Below are 14,765 nucleotides of genomic sequence, written 5' to 3' on the forward strand. Positions count from 1 at the left end.
TGTATGTGTGTGGTGAGAAGCACTCTCACGCAAGCTCTGCTCTTTCACATTCCTACCAAGCCACTGTGAGCATGCTTCCACTTGCTTGCCCAAATGCATGGGGTTGAAAGCCACAGGGAGCAGCTGCTTCACTGCTGTTCTCCAGCCACTTGTCTCCTCTTGCCCTGAGGCCTGTGCTGTCTGGACAGCCCTTGCTATGTCTGGAGCAACTGAGCAGCCAGATGGTTGTCAGAGCATGACCTATCCTGAGGATGCAGGTGAGCTTGCCTCATCAGGGTGGGGCTGCAAAGAGTCATTTCTTACCCTAATACCTTACAGATGCAAGAGAAAGGACCTCAGGGAGCAAAGGATGACAGAAGAGATCTGGGGCTTACTTATTCAGCAAGAACTGTTGCTTGGAAGTGGAGGCTTTGGGGTTGCTGCTGAACCCTGGGAGGAAGAGCACCGGGGAGGCTGCCTTTCAGCACAGGCTTAGGCTTAGGCAAGTAGAGAGTTTGGGAGGTTTCTGTTGGGCTGTAGTGAATCCCTCTCACTTGAGTGCTTGGGAAGGAAAAGGGCTGCCTCCCAGCCAGACTAGGAGGTGCTCCCCCATCTCATAGATAGGCAAAGCTAAGGCACAGGAGCAGAGCTGGAGCCAGAAGGTGGGCTTGAGCTCTCAGCTAACAGCTTGCCCTAGTGTTCTCCATGCCCCTCTCTTCATGCTCTGCTATAGCAGGGCTTAACTTAAGGTTGGATGGAGAATTTAGTCTGGGTAAAGCCACAACAAATCTTAGCTGGTGAGATGAGCTTGTGTACTTTTGTGGTTTTAGCTTAATTACTGCCAATGCAGGAACACTGCCTTCTTGCCAGAGGCTTGTTTTCATCCCTACTCAGACATCACACATTTACTGTTGGCAGAACTGTGGAAAAACTGTGAGTATCCCACAGGCAAGAATTCCTCATCCTGCAGCTGAAGGGCTGTGGCACGGTGCCTAGAATCTTCCTTCTGTCTTCAGAAGCGTGTCAGAAACTTTTGGGTATTGTGGGGACAAAGTCAAGTTGGTGTGGCTTGAGAGAGTTATTTGTGCTGGAGATGGGGCTTTGTCCTGCACTTCAGAGCACTGTCCCTGTGGCTGTGCCTCCTCCCTATGCGAAGTCCATGTGTGTTATGCAGTGCCTGGTGCTGGCTGTGCTGCAGCCCTGCCCACTGTGGCTATTTTCCCTGATGTTGTGGCTGGCCTTTGGAGCTGGGTGGGCCTTGCAGCAAGGGTGTGTGCAAAGAAGGGCTGTGAGGCTGTCAGGTCACACCTAGAGGAGGCTTCAAGAGGGAGTAGTAGGAGACAATGAAAATATGCTGTAGGAATGCTGTCATAAGAAAGTGGGTTGCTTGGATGGTGAGGGTGCTGTTTTGGATCATAGTTAATGGTATTAAAGGCCAGGTTGAGTGGGCCCTGGGCAGCCTGAGCTGGTGGGGGACAGCCAGCCCATGGCAGCTGTTAGGACTGGATGGGCTTTAAGGTCCCTTCCAACCCAAGCCATGCTATGATTCTATGCACTTGTCCGAGTCTTGTGGTCCCCTCTGGGCCAGGTCCTATCAGAAGCAGACAGGTGTGTGCAGGCCCTCAGCTGGACGTGGGGCAGCTGCAGTAGCTCCTTCACAATTGATGTAGAAGGACAGAAGGTGAATGCAAGTGTTGCATGTGCTGTCTGATCTTTCCTTAAAAAGGTCATCAAAGCCAGGGTGCTGTTTTTATTTTTCAGTTCAGTAGTGGAACTTTGCTATGATAAATATGTCTTGGAAACCAGGAATGCAGACGACACTAGTTCAAAGACTTTTTTCCAGTGTTGCATATCTAAAGCTGCTCATCACAGAAGAACCTTTGCTGGACTGAGCGTAACAAGGATTGCATTCTTGTTCCATGCTGAGGATATGAAAGCAAGGCACTGATCTTTGCAGATCTTGAAGAATGTGCCAGTGGTATTTCAGTAATCTAATGCTCTGCAGCCTGTGAAGGCTGCACAGTAACTGAAAGGAAATATCTTTGTTTTTATTCGCTTGGCTTTATTCCTAATTCATTCTTTGATGCCATCAGCTTGGGATAATACATTTTCAGAGATATGCTTGAAATTAAGGAAATGAGTCTGATTATCAAAGTCCTTTAAACATACTTTCAGTGAGAAATGTACAACAATAGAGATATTAAAGGCCCCATTTTCAAGCAATTTTAATATAAAATAAAAATATTATGCTGCTAGATGGTGAGGTCCATTAGTTGTGTGTGTGTGCATTCTCCAACTTGAGAGGATATCTGCTTTTCCAGTTATGGAAGCTGCTTGATAATTTGAATGTTTCCTCTGTGGTGGCTGGGCAGAGGCAGACTCATTTAACTGTCTCTTCACTTGCAGCCAAATAATAAATGCAAGAAAACTTACTTCTTTAGACAAAAGTGATGTTTCTCCATTCTTGTGTTTGAGATTTGCCTTCATTTTATTTATTTGTTTATTATGGTATATCTGTGCTGGCTTGGATTTTACTGGAATACTTCTTAGTGAAGTCAGTAGCTGTACCAGTACCTACCTGAGCAGTAAGCTGGAAGCAGGCACAGCCTCCTTGCTGCTTTGCACAGCAGTCATGGGACTAGCCAGAGGAATGGGAAAGCATGATATTTATTCTATCTACTGTAAATGTGACTATTTAAGATCTTGCTCCAATAAGCGGAGCAAGGAATTCCCCTTCCACTGCAACTGCTGGTAAAGAGGTGACTTACTAGATATGCTGCTGTTGTAATGAAAATATCTGGCAAAATAATGTAAAATCAAGAAGAACTGAATATCTGGAAGAAGGAGAAAAGGGATAGGGTGACATGAGTGAAGAAAGGCTTCAGCTGTGACAGTCTTGGGTACTGTCTACAATCTGCTCTTTAAGCTGTTTCACAAGATCCTCTGGCAGAGAAGCAATAATAAATTGTTTAACGACTTGGACTTGCCAGTGTAGTTTCAGAAGCTTTAAAAGGAGACATTTAAAGGCTTGTGGCTGAGTATGACTCATCTAGAAGACTAAAACTGCAATTGCAGATTGCTCGCCACCATTTCACAGGGCACTCTGTACATCTGTACATCCCTCAGGAGCTCAGGCACTTGGCTCAGGAGCCCCTGTTCCATCCAAGTGCCAGGTATGTGTGGGAACACCCAGTGCATGGCCCCGATGCCAGTGCTCTTGCCAGCCCTGCTGACTCCCTGCTGGCAGTGAGCTCCAGCCTGCAAGTAGCTGAGGTCAGGAAAAACAAAGGTAGGAAAGGTAGGAAAAGACTCTTCTTGCTGGGAAAGTCAAACAGATGGGGCTGGATGCATCCCACAGAAGTCCCTGTGGTCATCCATGAGGAGGACTGGGTGGCACAGTGCTGGCAAAGCTGTGTTTGCAGCTTTGAGGGCCAGCTGTGGCCAGCTGTGTGCCTGTGCATTACAGAGGTGGGTCTCTGAACCTACTCTGAGATAAGGCTCATATTTATACAGTCCTACCAGAAAAAGCAGGGTGGAACACACTAATATATACATATTAAGGAGACCGAATAAATAAACAGTGGGTTTTGATTTATTTTCTCTGCTACTTGGATATCTTAGTTTTGGCACAAGATGGATTTTGTACACAAACGTGATCTCCAGTTAGGCTTTTGTGTTTGCTGATTTAGAAATCATGTACAAAGGAGAAAAGCCTTGCAAATGTTCTTAAAGCAAAAAGATTCTTGTGCTCTGTACTGCAGAAGCATGTACAATCCTTGGCCCTGGCAGCTAGGTACTATGCAGCAGGTAACACAGATGTTTTCTGCCCTCAAGAATCTACAGCTGAAGATGAGAGATAACAGTGGAAAAACATATAGAACACAGTTAGTCAGCTTGAGAAATGGCACTCACTAAATGCTACATACCTGATTGGCATCATTCAGCAAATCTGTGCCTCCAAGGGGAAAGTGTAGGGTCACAAAGGAGTGCAAACCTGCTGTACCAGGAAAAGGCTGTGGAAGGGAACGCTCGGTGTCACACACGAAAGCTGTTCTACTCAAAGGAAGTCATAAAGGTGTCGGTAACACCCAGCTTTATTGGGACTTGTACTCAGTTCAGATCCACCAGAGAGTACATTCAGGTGGAATATATATGGCTGTGAAATCAAAATATTCCTGGGAAGCCCGTTAAGAAAGGCTGCCGGACCTGATTTGAGCATACAGTTAGAGCTACTTCTGTACTCCAGCCCCAAGCTGCTGGTGTGTTCCCACAGTTTTTAATTACGCTGGCTGTAAATGGCTGTAATGTTTCCAAAAGCAGTGACAGAACTGGAGTGTGTGCCCTGGCTCATTTCCTTATTAACAAATCTCACAAAGGAGAACTGAACAGAGGAAAAACTGCTATTTCTATTTATTTATTTATTATTTCTAACCAGGTTGAAGACCTGATGCCTTAAAAGAACTGAACAGAGGAATTTGTTGGTAAGACATAATTCATTACATCTTGTGACCTGTCCCTTTCCTAGAAAAGGCAGAGCTAGCAATGCTGTCAGAGTGCCAGGGTTGCCAGTTATCTCCTGTGCTACAAACCAGAGCCATGCCAAGAGAACTGGAAAGCAGCTGAAACAGCTTAAGGAGATGGGTGGAGGGAACATGCCAACCACAAAATTAATTTTTTGAATTAATAAAAGCTTGCGTGGTTTGAGGTCTGTGAAGCAATAAACATGTTCAAATTTGCTGGAGACTGAAAAAGAAAAGCAATTAGGTGTGAGGGAAAACTTTGAGGGTAGATAAGGATAATATGCTGGAATATGCAATGGGTTGAAAAATATTGTGAGAAGTTAATCTTTAATTGAAAATGACTAAAATAATTTTGGTGAACATATATAAGAGTGTATCAAAGCAAACCTTGTTTCTCTTATTTAATAGGGAATGACAGAATAAGAGCTTCTGGTTAACAGCAGTAATAACTTCATAATATTTCTCCTTTGAAACACACGATAAACTCTTTCACCAGCCAGAACTTAGTCCAAAAGATATCTTTGACTTTTCTGGTATCTTTGACTTTTCCTCATCACAGCTGTGTGTGAGTACATGTGGATGTTCAGTTGCTCCCATTTACATGAGTTGCCTCTGCTTTTCTTTCCAAAGCCAGGCAGAACAATGCCTATTTCAGCCTTCCTGCTTTCATGTGCCTGTTCTGGATGCTGCTACATAGCTGCCTCTTTCCCTGTGCTCTCCACTGCATCTTCCATGTAATGCTGTTACTTGTTGTGAAGGAAGTGCAGTTTTTAGCCTGTTTTGCCAACCAACTCAAGAAGTGATCTGTGTGTGTTGAGATGCGATGACAGCTGTGCAATAGTTTTAAGGTAAGTTATAAAGGTAATGCAGCCAACTGCACATATAGAAAAGCCAACAAGAAGCTTAGGGCAGCACTGTGCTGCGTGTCACTCTCTGGAAGTTACTGCAGCCTCATCCAGTGCAATGCACTGAGTGATGAGTTCCACCAGGCAATGTGTTTGGGCATCTAGTGCTATAAAAGTGCCAAACTGCTAAAAATTATGAATAAGAAAGACTGAGGAAATGCTTCACAGCAATCTGAATGGAAACTGGCAGAGTTCTTCACAAATGTGTTATTTTGTGACACAATTTCAGTGTCACGAAAGGAAATTTTTCTGGTTTTAAAATAAAACATGCTGCTCAGAAGGGGAGGTATAGGCAACAATAAAGAACTGCATATAGATGAAAATTTGGAAAACTGACAGCAATGGGTAAATCAACAGTTTGGAAAGAGGGGTAATTAATTAGGGAAATGTAGTGAAAATATACATAGCCAATATGATAGATCTCCACCTAGTTGTGTTTTCACAAGGCAGAAAGAAAAATACAGCAGTAATTTAGCTGTCAGACACAGACAGCAATACTCCAATGAAAAAAAAACACCAAAATTATTCAGTGAATTTTTCTTCATGTGGGAAATGGACAGAATGATTTACCTATATTTAATGGATTTTTTTTTTCCTCTTCCACATGTAACAAGGATGAATGAAAAATACTTGTTAATAACCATCTTTAAAACTAGAGCTGGAAAGCTTGCACACAGAACTAGGGGAATAATTGTTGAGTCTTTATCCTGGAACAGTACCTGCTATGTCCCAGGTAAGCTGTTACCAAAACATGGCTGATCTGACCCCAACCTTTGCCAAAAGCAGTAAGGAAGTTGATGAAGTATGCTGCCAACACATAATTAAACTGTGACATTAGTAGAGTTAACACATTAACAGAAAATGGTGTTTTAAATGTTTTTTTGGTAAGAACACATACTGTGTTGAGGAAGGGGATCATTCTGATTTAAGCAAGCTCAATATTACACCTAATCTGTGCGTGGTTTCCAGAAGGGGCAGATTTGTTTCTCCTTTTCTTTTTCTCTTGTTCCCTGGTATGGAGTCATGAGCCTGCATGGTGAATCACTTCAACTCACTGGGCCAAGAGAAAACTATTCCTTTTCTACATTACATTGGCTTCCTGTTGGCTCACCTTGCTGGCTGACTCATCCTGGGGATGTGTGATTACTGGAGCTGGTGCCTAGGAAGAACTGTGAGCATGCAGCTGGGGCAATGGCCATGGTGTGCTCAGCCTGTTCCCCTTCCTGCACCTGCTGCAGTTCCAAGTGGTAGGACTTAACCCTGACCAATTCCCTTAATCTGGAAGGAAGGAGAACTATTAGAAAGAAAACAGTATTATATGAAAATAAATACAATTCTGTTATGGCTTACAGACCCCTGAATGGCTTACAGTGCTCTTCAAAATCTTTAAGTGATGCATCCCAACGTAGATGCCTGTGTCTCAGGAAGTCTTCAGAGGCCTGCAACAGGCAAGTTGTGCCAGATTAATATTGCTTCATTTGCCTAACAGTACTTCTGCTTGAAGTTCTTCATCTGCAGGGCAGACAGAGCAGAAACATGAATTCCAGTGCTGTGGTCTCTGTCTTACCCCATTCCCTGGGAGGAAAGGTGTCACATTTAGGATGAGAAGTAAAGCTTTGGACCAGGTATTAGGAAACATTTCTTCTTCAAAAGAATGTTGGTATGTGGCAGGAGAGTCATAGTGGTACACGGGCGCAGGCTGTCCAGGGAGGCTCTGAAGTCACTGTCCCTGGAGGTGTTCAAGGAGCATAGAGGAGCTGTACAGAGGGATGTGGATTAATGCGTGTGGTGGCGTGGGTAGATGGCTGGACTCTTATCATCTTAGAGATCTTTTCTAACCTTAATGATTCTATGATCTGGAAAATGAACCTGCCAGTTACCTGAAGGTACGTTTAGTAGAGCCACATTAATTTTATATACTACCTGGAAAAGTTTGAAGTAATTTCTAGTAAAGTGCTTGAAAGGTGGATACAGTGATGGGGTAGTAATTAACAGCAGAAGTCAGCCATGCTGCCCTAGCCCTTTGCTTAGCCCTCCGCCCTCCTGTTGGGCTGTGGCCAGCAGGCCATGGGCAACCTGTGGCCATTTGTTTTGGCTGTGCTCGAGCCAACACAGCTCTCTGCAGGTGGTGCTTCTGCTGCAGTTTCCCAACACTCTCCCAAAGGACAACTGCCTTTTAAAGGGAGGTTTCCATGAGCCGCTTTCCCACCCCTCTATCTCACCACTACGTAACATCCTTGCAGCAACAGCTGCCTTTGTGGAAAAATATCTGGAAAAAGGCACCGCGGTTCCTCCAGCCCAGCCCCAAAGCATCGTGGCCCAGCTCACACGGAACCCACCCCGCTACCCCAGCAGCCAGTGTCCCAGAGAAGACTCCACTGAGGCTCAGGCCGCAATGTCTGTGATGCGGCCCTGGCCGCCCGTAGGTTTCAGCAGTCCCTAGGGGGCCGACGCCTCCAAAGGGCCGCAGCCTCGGAAGGGTCCGCAGCCGTCCCCCATCACCTTCCAACCCCAGCCTCCCCCCTCCAAGCCCCGCCCCGTGCCCCGCCCACCCCCGCGAAGCCCCGCCCACCCGCCCACCCCTCTTCCGGCGACGGCGACGCCACTTCCGTGCCCCTCCCTGCCCCCGCCCAGCGCGGCCGGCGCGTGGAGCCGGTTGGCGGCGGATCCGGTCGCGCCTCGCGAGGCAGCCGCGCGCGCGCCGCCGGGCGAGCGGGCGGGGGTGGGGGTGGGGCGGGGGAGAGCCGGTCCCGCGCCGGTCCCGCGCCCACCCGCCGGCATGGGGCTCAGCTGAGGCGCCGCCGGTGAGTGGGGCCGCGCAGGTGGCGGCGGGCGCGGCCCGGCAGGTGCGGAGGGGCCTCTCCGCCGACAGGTGCGGCTCCGCGGGGCGGGCGCTGAGGTCACGGCGCAGCCGGTGCCGCCGCCGGCGATGACGGGCCCGCGGCGCGCCTCGGCGGCGGGAGGGGCCGCGGCCACGTGCGGGGCCTTCCGGCGGAGGCCGCCCCGGGGGGGGAACCTTCGTTCGGCTCCGGCTCCCGCCCGGCCCCCGGGCAGCGCGGTTCGCCTGCGGGTGCGGCGGCGGTTCGTGCGCCGAGGGAAGGGTCCCGGCCGGGCGCGCGGGGTGGGCCCGTCCGCCTGCGAGCGGCCGAGGCGCTGCCGTGCCGCTGTCAGCGGAGCGATTCTGTCCGCTGGGCCCGGGCTGCGGCCCCTGACAGCCGCCGCTGCGTCCTTGAGCTTCTGGCTCTGCGAAACGGCCGCCTGCGTTGAGAGCCGGAGCTGGAAGCGTTGACAGGACGATTCTTAAAGCGGTGGCATCGATCAGGCGGCATTGCCGGGTTCCAGAAAATACCGGGGGCTTGCTTTGCTGTAATAAAGGCACACGTTGGCTTTGTGTTCTCCCGCCCGGTGAAGTTTGGCGTGGTTTACTGGCCCGTTGTTGTGCTGTGTGTTTTCCATAATTGGCCATAGCGCTTCCAGCTTCAGCTACCTCCATGGTCACATTGGCAGCTGAAACAAGGATTTCTTTGCTTTGGAACTTAGAGCAGTTCCAACGTGATGTTAACTATGGAAAGCACTACTTCCTTCTTTACAACGGTAGGATTTCTTTGAAATACTTCAGGTGAAGAGGCAGAACTTTAATATCTGCTGTTCTAGTTCTGGAAGACTGCTGGACAGCCGTGTGCTGGCAGGGTGAGCACCACGTACCTGCAGGGTTGTGGTTGGCTGCTCCACTCCTGGAGCAGTTCAAGAGGCTGTTGTCCCCCTCAGCTGAAATAGCAAATCCTCAAGCAACAGGGGCCGCTTGACATTCAGACTGCTTCATGTGGTCACTGCTGCTGGCTGTACCCGCTGCCTGCTTTCTCTTCATGTGCGGTGGTTTAGAATTTTGTTCTGGGTTTAGAATTCTTCAGAATGTTTTCTTTACTGTGTGCCCTCACTAGAACCGTATAGTATTTTCTTTGCTAATGCAATTAAGATGAAATTTTACATGGCTTGTTCATTCCTGACTGCTGGTTTTTTTTTTGTCAATTTGCAGGTGACTCAGCCATTGTACGAGATTTGTCCACACACTGGCTCTTCAGACAGGTTAGCTTTCTGCCATTGGTTTTCACCATATTTGGAGGAGTTGCTGCTTTTCATTGAAATAAATCTGACTGTTGTAAGGTACTACGTTTTTACAGCTGAACACTGAACTTCTTGAACATGTGGATAAAGAGCCTCTTTGTTGTTATTTTAATACAGTGCATGTTACAAGTCATGTTCTGCTGTACCTAGTGTGCACACATATCGCTGTCATAGGCAACTGCAATGGACCTTTGATTGCATGTACAATGAGGAGATTTTTGTCTTGGTGTGTGGTGTGGCAGTAAGGGCTCCGTACTGCTGTGTACAATCAATAGATATACAGAGGTTAGGCCTAGTAAGATTAGCACAGTGGAAAGATAATCAAAATAAATGGAAATGCTCACCGGTGTTGTAGGCTCGCAGTAAACTCCACAAGGAGCAATCTCTAGAAAGAAATCCTTCCTCAGTGGCAGTCAGCACTTAAATGGGATCTAGTTGAGGTGCAGCCAGGCTCCACCCCTTCCGGTAGCACAGGTGAATTGCCTTCAGCTGTGCTCCCATAACTGACTCATTGCTTGCTTCAGGTGGTCAATCAGAGGTTCAGGCTGTGATCAACAGTTCCCATACATGCTGTTTCTGTAAACGGCTTTTTCTTTTAGTTAACTACAAATGAGACTTAACAGTGTTTGATGAACATGTACTGTGTAAACTTTGGAACTGTGGAATTGGTTTGAAGATTTATCACTACTAATCTCGCTCCCCCGACTTCTGAGAAACATATTGATAAGATGGCTTGCTGAAACACCATTGTTGAGGAAGAACTGTGAGGAACAGCTTTGACTTTTGGCAGCATGGGGCATTGCAGAATGAGAGCCTCGATCAGCTAGGGAAATCTGATGTCATTGAAAGAACTCAGCTTTTGAAGTCTTTCAGAAAATGGGTAAACATTTCAGATACAATGAAATAAGTGATTCAGAAGTCTGTGTCTAATGTGACACAACTGAGGGCAGACTGAAGGTCTTCTCCAAGGTTATTGTTCAGGCTGATACTGCTGCTGGAAACGAACTCTTGCCCTGGCAGCTTTTCTGCCTCTGTGCTCTGCCAGCTTAAGTGTTCTGTGGCTTGGGGCAGTGTGCAGCCCAGACACAAAGTAGGAAGACTTGCATTGCCACGGGTAACTTGCAAATGAACTCATGTCATCAAAACCACCTTTCTATTTAGTGTGTAATTTGCTGCTACTTACATCTGTTTCGATATGTCTCCAGTCTAGATTAGTGTCTATTGATTTAAGAAGCAGTTTGTAGGCTAAACTGTTAAGCAGTGCATTTTTATTGCATTCTGTGCATTGCTATTACAAGTTACTCCTTTTGATTTTGACATTGCTTGGCAGTGCTACTATTACCATGGTAACTGAGTGTCTCAGTCTTTTAGAGCAACTCTGTTCAACTTCATGTGCATATGGGGTATCACATTTGATTTTAGCATGGTGAGCTGTGCACATCTCTTTCTAGATCTTTATTTGCTCCTCTTTCATCTCAGAATTCCTTGCTAGGGTTCTGGCTGTCCATGTTTCTTCACCTTTCCATTTATACCTTCTCCATCTAAGATCCCACAAAGCTCTGACATCCTTTTGACTTTGATTTTGGTTAAAGCTCTATGCCAGGAGGAGAAAAAAGCTTAGTGAAAGGACTGCAAGCAACTCTGTAGACTCAGACTCCAGTGGAGCTGCTGGACAGCAGCTGTCACTTCCTCAGTGCCTTCTGGAAGTATTAGTGTTCTAGTTTTTTTGCTTGGTTTCTTGCAATAGTGTCCTACAAACTTCTTGAGCTCGTGCTCTAATCCTGTCTTTTTTTCTGTTAGCTGTCCTCCAGAGTATGTGTTTGTTTCTGTAGTTCTTTTTTTTGTTGTTGTTAGATCTTTTCCCCTCAAGAGGGTTTGATGGCTGGGGCAGGCACTAATCCATCTCTAGCTGAAGAGAGAGGAATGAAGAGCACAAACTGTGCTGGGTCAGCTGCATGCAATGTCTAGTGTTGGAGGAAGGTCGTGTAGCACAGGGGGAAGTTACATCACAGTAGCTGAGTGAGATTGAGAAACTATGATTCAGTCTTCTTCTGCTAGCACAGCATGTGACAGGCATAGTGCATCAGGCAAATTCTTTTATGAATCCTTATGAATCTAAGGAATCCGTAAGAAGCATTTAAAAAACAAAAACAAACAAAAAGCTATTGACATGGGCCCCTAAGATTAATTTCTATCATTTGCCTTGAGGTGATAGCATCATGGCTGTCTTCTGTGTGGAGTACAGGGCTGCCACTACGACCCATATTCTTAGCAACAAGGAGCCAAATTCCAGTTATTTCAGGGGCATTCTATGGAAATGAGTTTTTATTGTCAAAGCCACATTGCAATGGTTGCCTATGTCATAGAGGAAATTTGTACTAGAACTGGGAAATGACATGGAAAGGCCAGCTGTTCATCATGCATGTTCATCATTAACTTCTTCCTTGTTCAGATACTGTTAAGCCTATTTCTGAAGAATCCCAGCAGAAGATTATTTTGATTTATCTAGGATCTCTTGTAGGAACCAGTGTTTCTAGCTCTGGGTTGAGAGGTGCGCTCCTCTTTATCAGTGACTGGGGAGAACACGTTCCTCATTAAATGTCTGTTTGTTAAGAGCTTGGTGATGGTTGGCATGAAAGGAAGAGATTGCATTCCTGTAAGACACAGTGGAAGAATGTTCTTGAAGTAGTTTTTGTAAAATTTTTGCATCTTGGGAACTAGAAAAACGGACTTTCAGATTTCATTTCCTCTTTATGCAAACAGCATTGGCATAATGCGTGAGTACTTCTTCATCGTTGATTTGGGTGGACTCATCCTTTGGATTGCTTAAAGATTTGCACAGGAGAATCGAGTAGGTACTTCGGTGTGCTTTTGTTTGAGATTATCACAGCATGGAGTGTAGTAGGCACAGTGTTGTTTAGTCTGTTTGGTGCTTTTCAGTGAGGAAATGAAACCCAGTGGTTTGATTAGTGCTTCAGCGTGATTATGTTTTGCGTGGTAGAGGAGTCCATACAACACAAATCCTAATTCAAGAATCCTGATTCCCTAATTAGATGTTTTAGTGAACATTTGAAGTTATGGTAATACTGAAGTGTTTCCCTTTCACTGTTATACAATACTATACTAAAAATAGTTTTTCATTCATTAAAAAAAGCTATTTCCTTTGTTAAGTAATCTGCTAGGCAAAGAACAAAAGCTCAGTTAGTAGTAAACCGTAGCTGTATTATAGCCTCAAGTCTGACACCCTTATTCCTCAGTGAAATAGCACAGCGAACTTCACTGTTTGGTAGCTGGAAGGCAGCCTTAAATCACCAAGTATAGGTGGTTCGTGGTTATTGCTTGGTATTTATGAATGTGGTCCACACAGAAATTTGAAGCACTATCTCTTTTGTGATTTAAGCAAGGAGGTTCAGCACCGTCTGCATGGAGCCCTGTGCGTGAGATCGGCAGGGCATCCGTGGTTGAAATGCAAATAAAGGAGCAACTTGAAGGGGGCACAGAAGTGACAAGGTTCCTGTCATTAGTCCATTAATAGGAGAAGGAAGATTGAAAAATGCATTCTTGATTCAGTGGAGAAAGTATGTGTCTGCAGAAGATACAGACTGTTTAAAACGCTTGTTACCTAATCTGCTTGTCACCTCTAATGTAGTCCGTGCAGGTGGTTAATCTTAAGGCTTGTGTGAATACTTGTGATTTTGCACTGGAGTATAATGACATTAAATGTTTCTTCATCAGCTGGCCCTGGTAAGCTTCAATGTAAAATTCTCAAAATGGCTTTAAAAAGCTCAGAAAATGCTGAAAGGTTACTAGAAGTACAGCAAAGTACTAGTAAAATGATAAAGGACATCTCTTAAGAGAGTTGTGATGGAAGAGAGCTGAAGAAGATAAGCTTGATGTCTGACAGTTCACAATCCCAGCGGATGGAAAAAACTGAGATAAACAGGCAAACATTGTATTTTCAAGTGCTTGGAAGATAAGTAGCAGCAGAACAGCAGCATGAACTGATATGTGCGGGAACTAATTGCATCAGAAGTCTAATACTGTTTTATTTCAGAGCAGAAAACTTTGTGGATATGGTGAGGCATAGTGGTGTTGTCTCTTTTTTTTTTTAAATTGAGATTTTTCACATTTTAATGGACTCATAAGTATAGGAACACAAAGTCTGGAGGAGAGTGGACTATGAGAAACTGGGTAAAATTGGGTAGGTGATCCTGGTCAGAGAACAGTAATTAATGATTCAGTGTTGAAATGAGGTTATATTGACCGTTTCTGTCCTGGATGTACTACTAACCTTTCATGAAAGCACTGGTCAGATGGCTGATTAAATGTGCTTATTAAATGCAGTGTTGGAAGACACGATGAGAGTTTAAAATGACCTGAAAAATACGCTGAAATCCTGGAGGTAGATGCGGAGTACTGCGTTAGGCAGGAATTAGTAGTTGTGCAAATGTGGAGTGAGGAATAACTGATTAGGTGCTGGAAAAAGGACCAGGGGGTGTACTGGATCACAAGTTGAACATGAGTCACTGTCATGCTGTTTTCAGAAAAAGCAAATATCTTGCTGGGATGTTTAAACTGGAGCAGTGTTTGTGAGATGTAAAGTTTACCGTTGGTATAGTTTCAGTGTGCAGACAGCATCTGAGTGCCAAAATTGACGAGGAATTTGGACCACTAGGAAATTGTTCAGAGAAGAGAAATGCAGATGATTGGAGATTGAGGAAACAACTACATAAACATGGAAGAAAATCCAAGTTGTTTTGGCAAGAGATGAGGTTAAGGGGAATGTTAGAGGTTTAAAGTATTTAAGATGTGCAAGAAGGAAATGCTGTTTTCCATTACCATTATGGGCAGATTGACATGGGATTAGATTTCCTTAGGGAAAGCACTGGTTGTACTTTCAACTTTCTTACAGCAAAAATAGTATTTTAAGATGTCTTTTTATTGGTGGCCATTAAGAAGAAGTTAGTATGTAGAGAAAGGCAAGAACAGTTGGTTTAGTTTGGGGAAAAGACTAAGCTCTGTTTTGCTGTACCTTTTCTCCCAAATTGGTGGATGCTAGTTTTAGTTTGTGTTGGGACAAGGAGGGGAAAATGCACAAGATTCTTTTTTTTCCATCATCTGAATATACCGAGTGAGTTTAGACCTTGCAGAAGCTCAGTTGCCTGGACTGTGCTTCTTGAATTAGAGTAGAAATACTGTGTTCTTGGTGTTGCTGTTTGCTAATGGGGCAAGTTGC

The 14,765-nt window shown here is 45.4% G+C and overlaps 1 protein-coding gene and 1 long non-coding RNA gene across 6 annotated transcripts in view; one reads left to right on the forward strand and one right to left on the reverse strand.

Moving 5' to 3' along the window:
• LOC149916616 (uncharacterized) overlaps positions 1 to 6,580 on the reverse strand; it is a 15,475-nt gene extending 8,895 nt beyond the window's left edge. Inside the window, exons 1-2 of the long non-coding RNA XR_016469648.1 lie at positions 6,516 to 6,580; positions 3,906 to 3,992 (exon numbers count right to left, since the gene is read on the reverse strand). This is a non-coding gene — a long non-coding RNA (uncharacterized LOC149916616). The remainder of the gene's footprint in view (positions 1 to 3,905; positions 3,993 to 6,515) is intronic.
• A 1,515-nt stretch (positions 6,581 to 8,095) lies between these two features.
• ATP13A3 (ATPase 13A3) overlaps positions 8,096 to 14,765 on the forward strand; it is a 55,085-nt gene continuing 48,415 nt past the window's right edge. For 2 of the 5 annotated variants that reach the window (XM_090147371.1, XM_031596239.2), the window contains exons 1-2: positions 8,143 to 8,276; positions 9,441 to 9,490. The gene's annotated coding sequence lies outside the window, so the exon portion shown is untranslated. Of the gene's footprint in view, positions 8,277 to 9,440; positions 9,569 to 14,765 lie in introns of all 5 variants that reach the window. The other 3 variants (XM_090147376.1, XM_031596242.2, XM_031596240.2) reach the window with 3 other exon arrangements.

This window comes from Phasianus colchicus, chromosome 10 (genome assembly GCF_987193195.1).
Source record: "Phasianus colchicus chromosome 10, bPhaCol1.hap1.1, whole genome shotgun sequence".
Lineage (NCBI taxonomy): Eukaryota > Metazoa > Chordata > Aves > Galliformes > Phasianidae > Phasianus > Phasianus colchicus.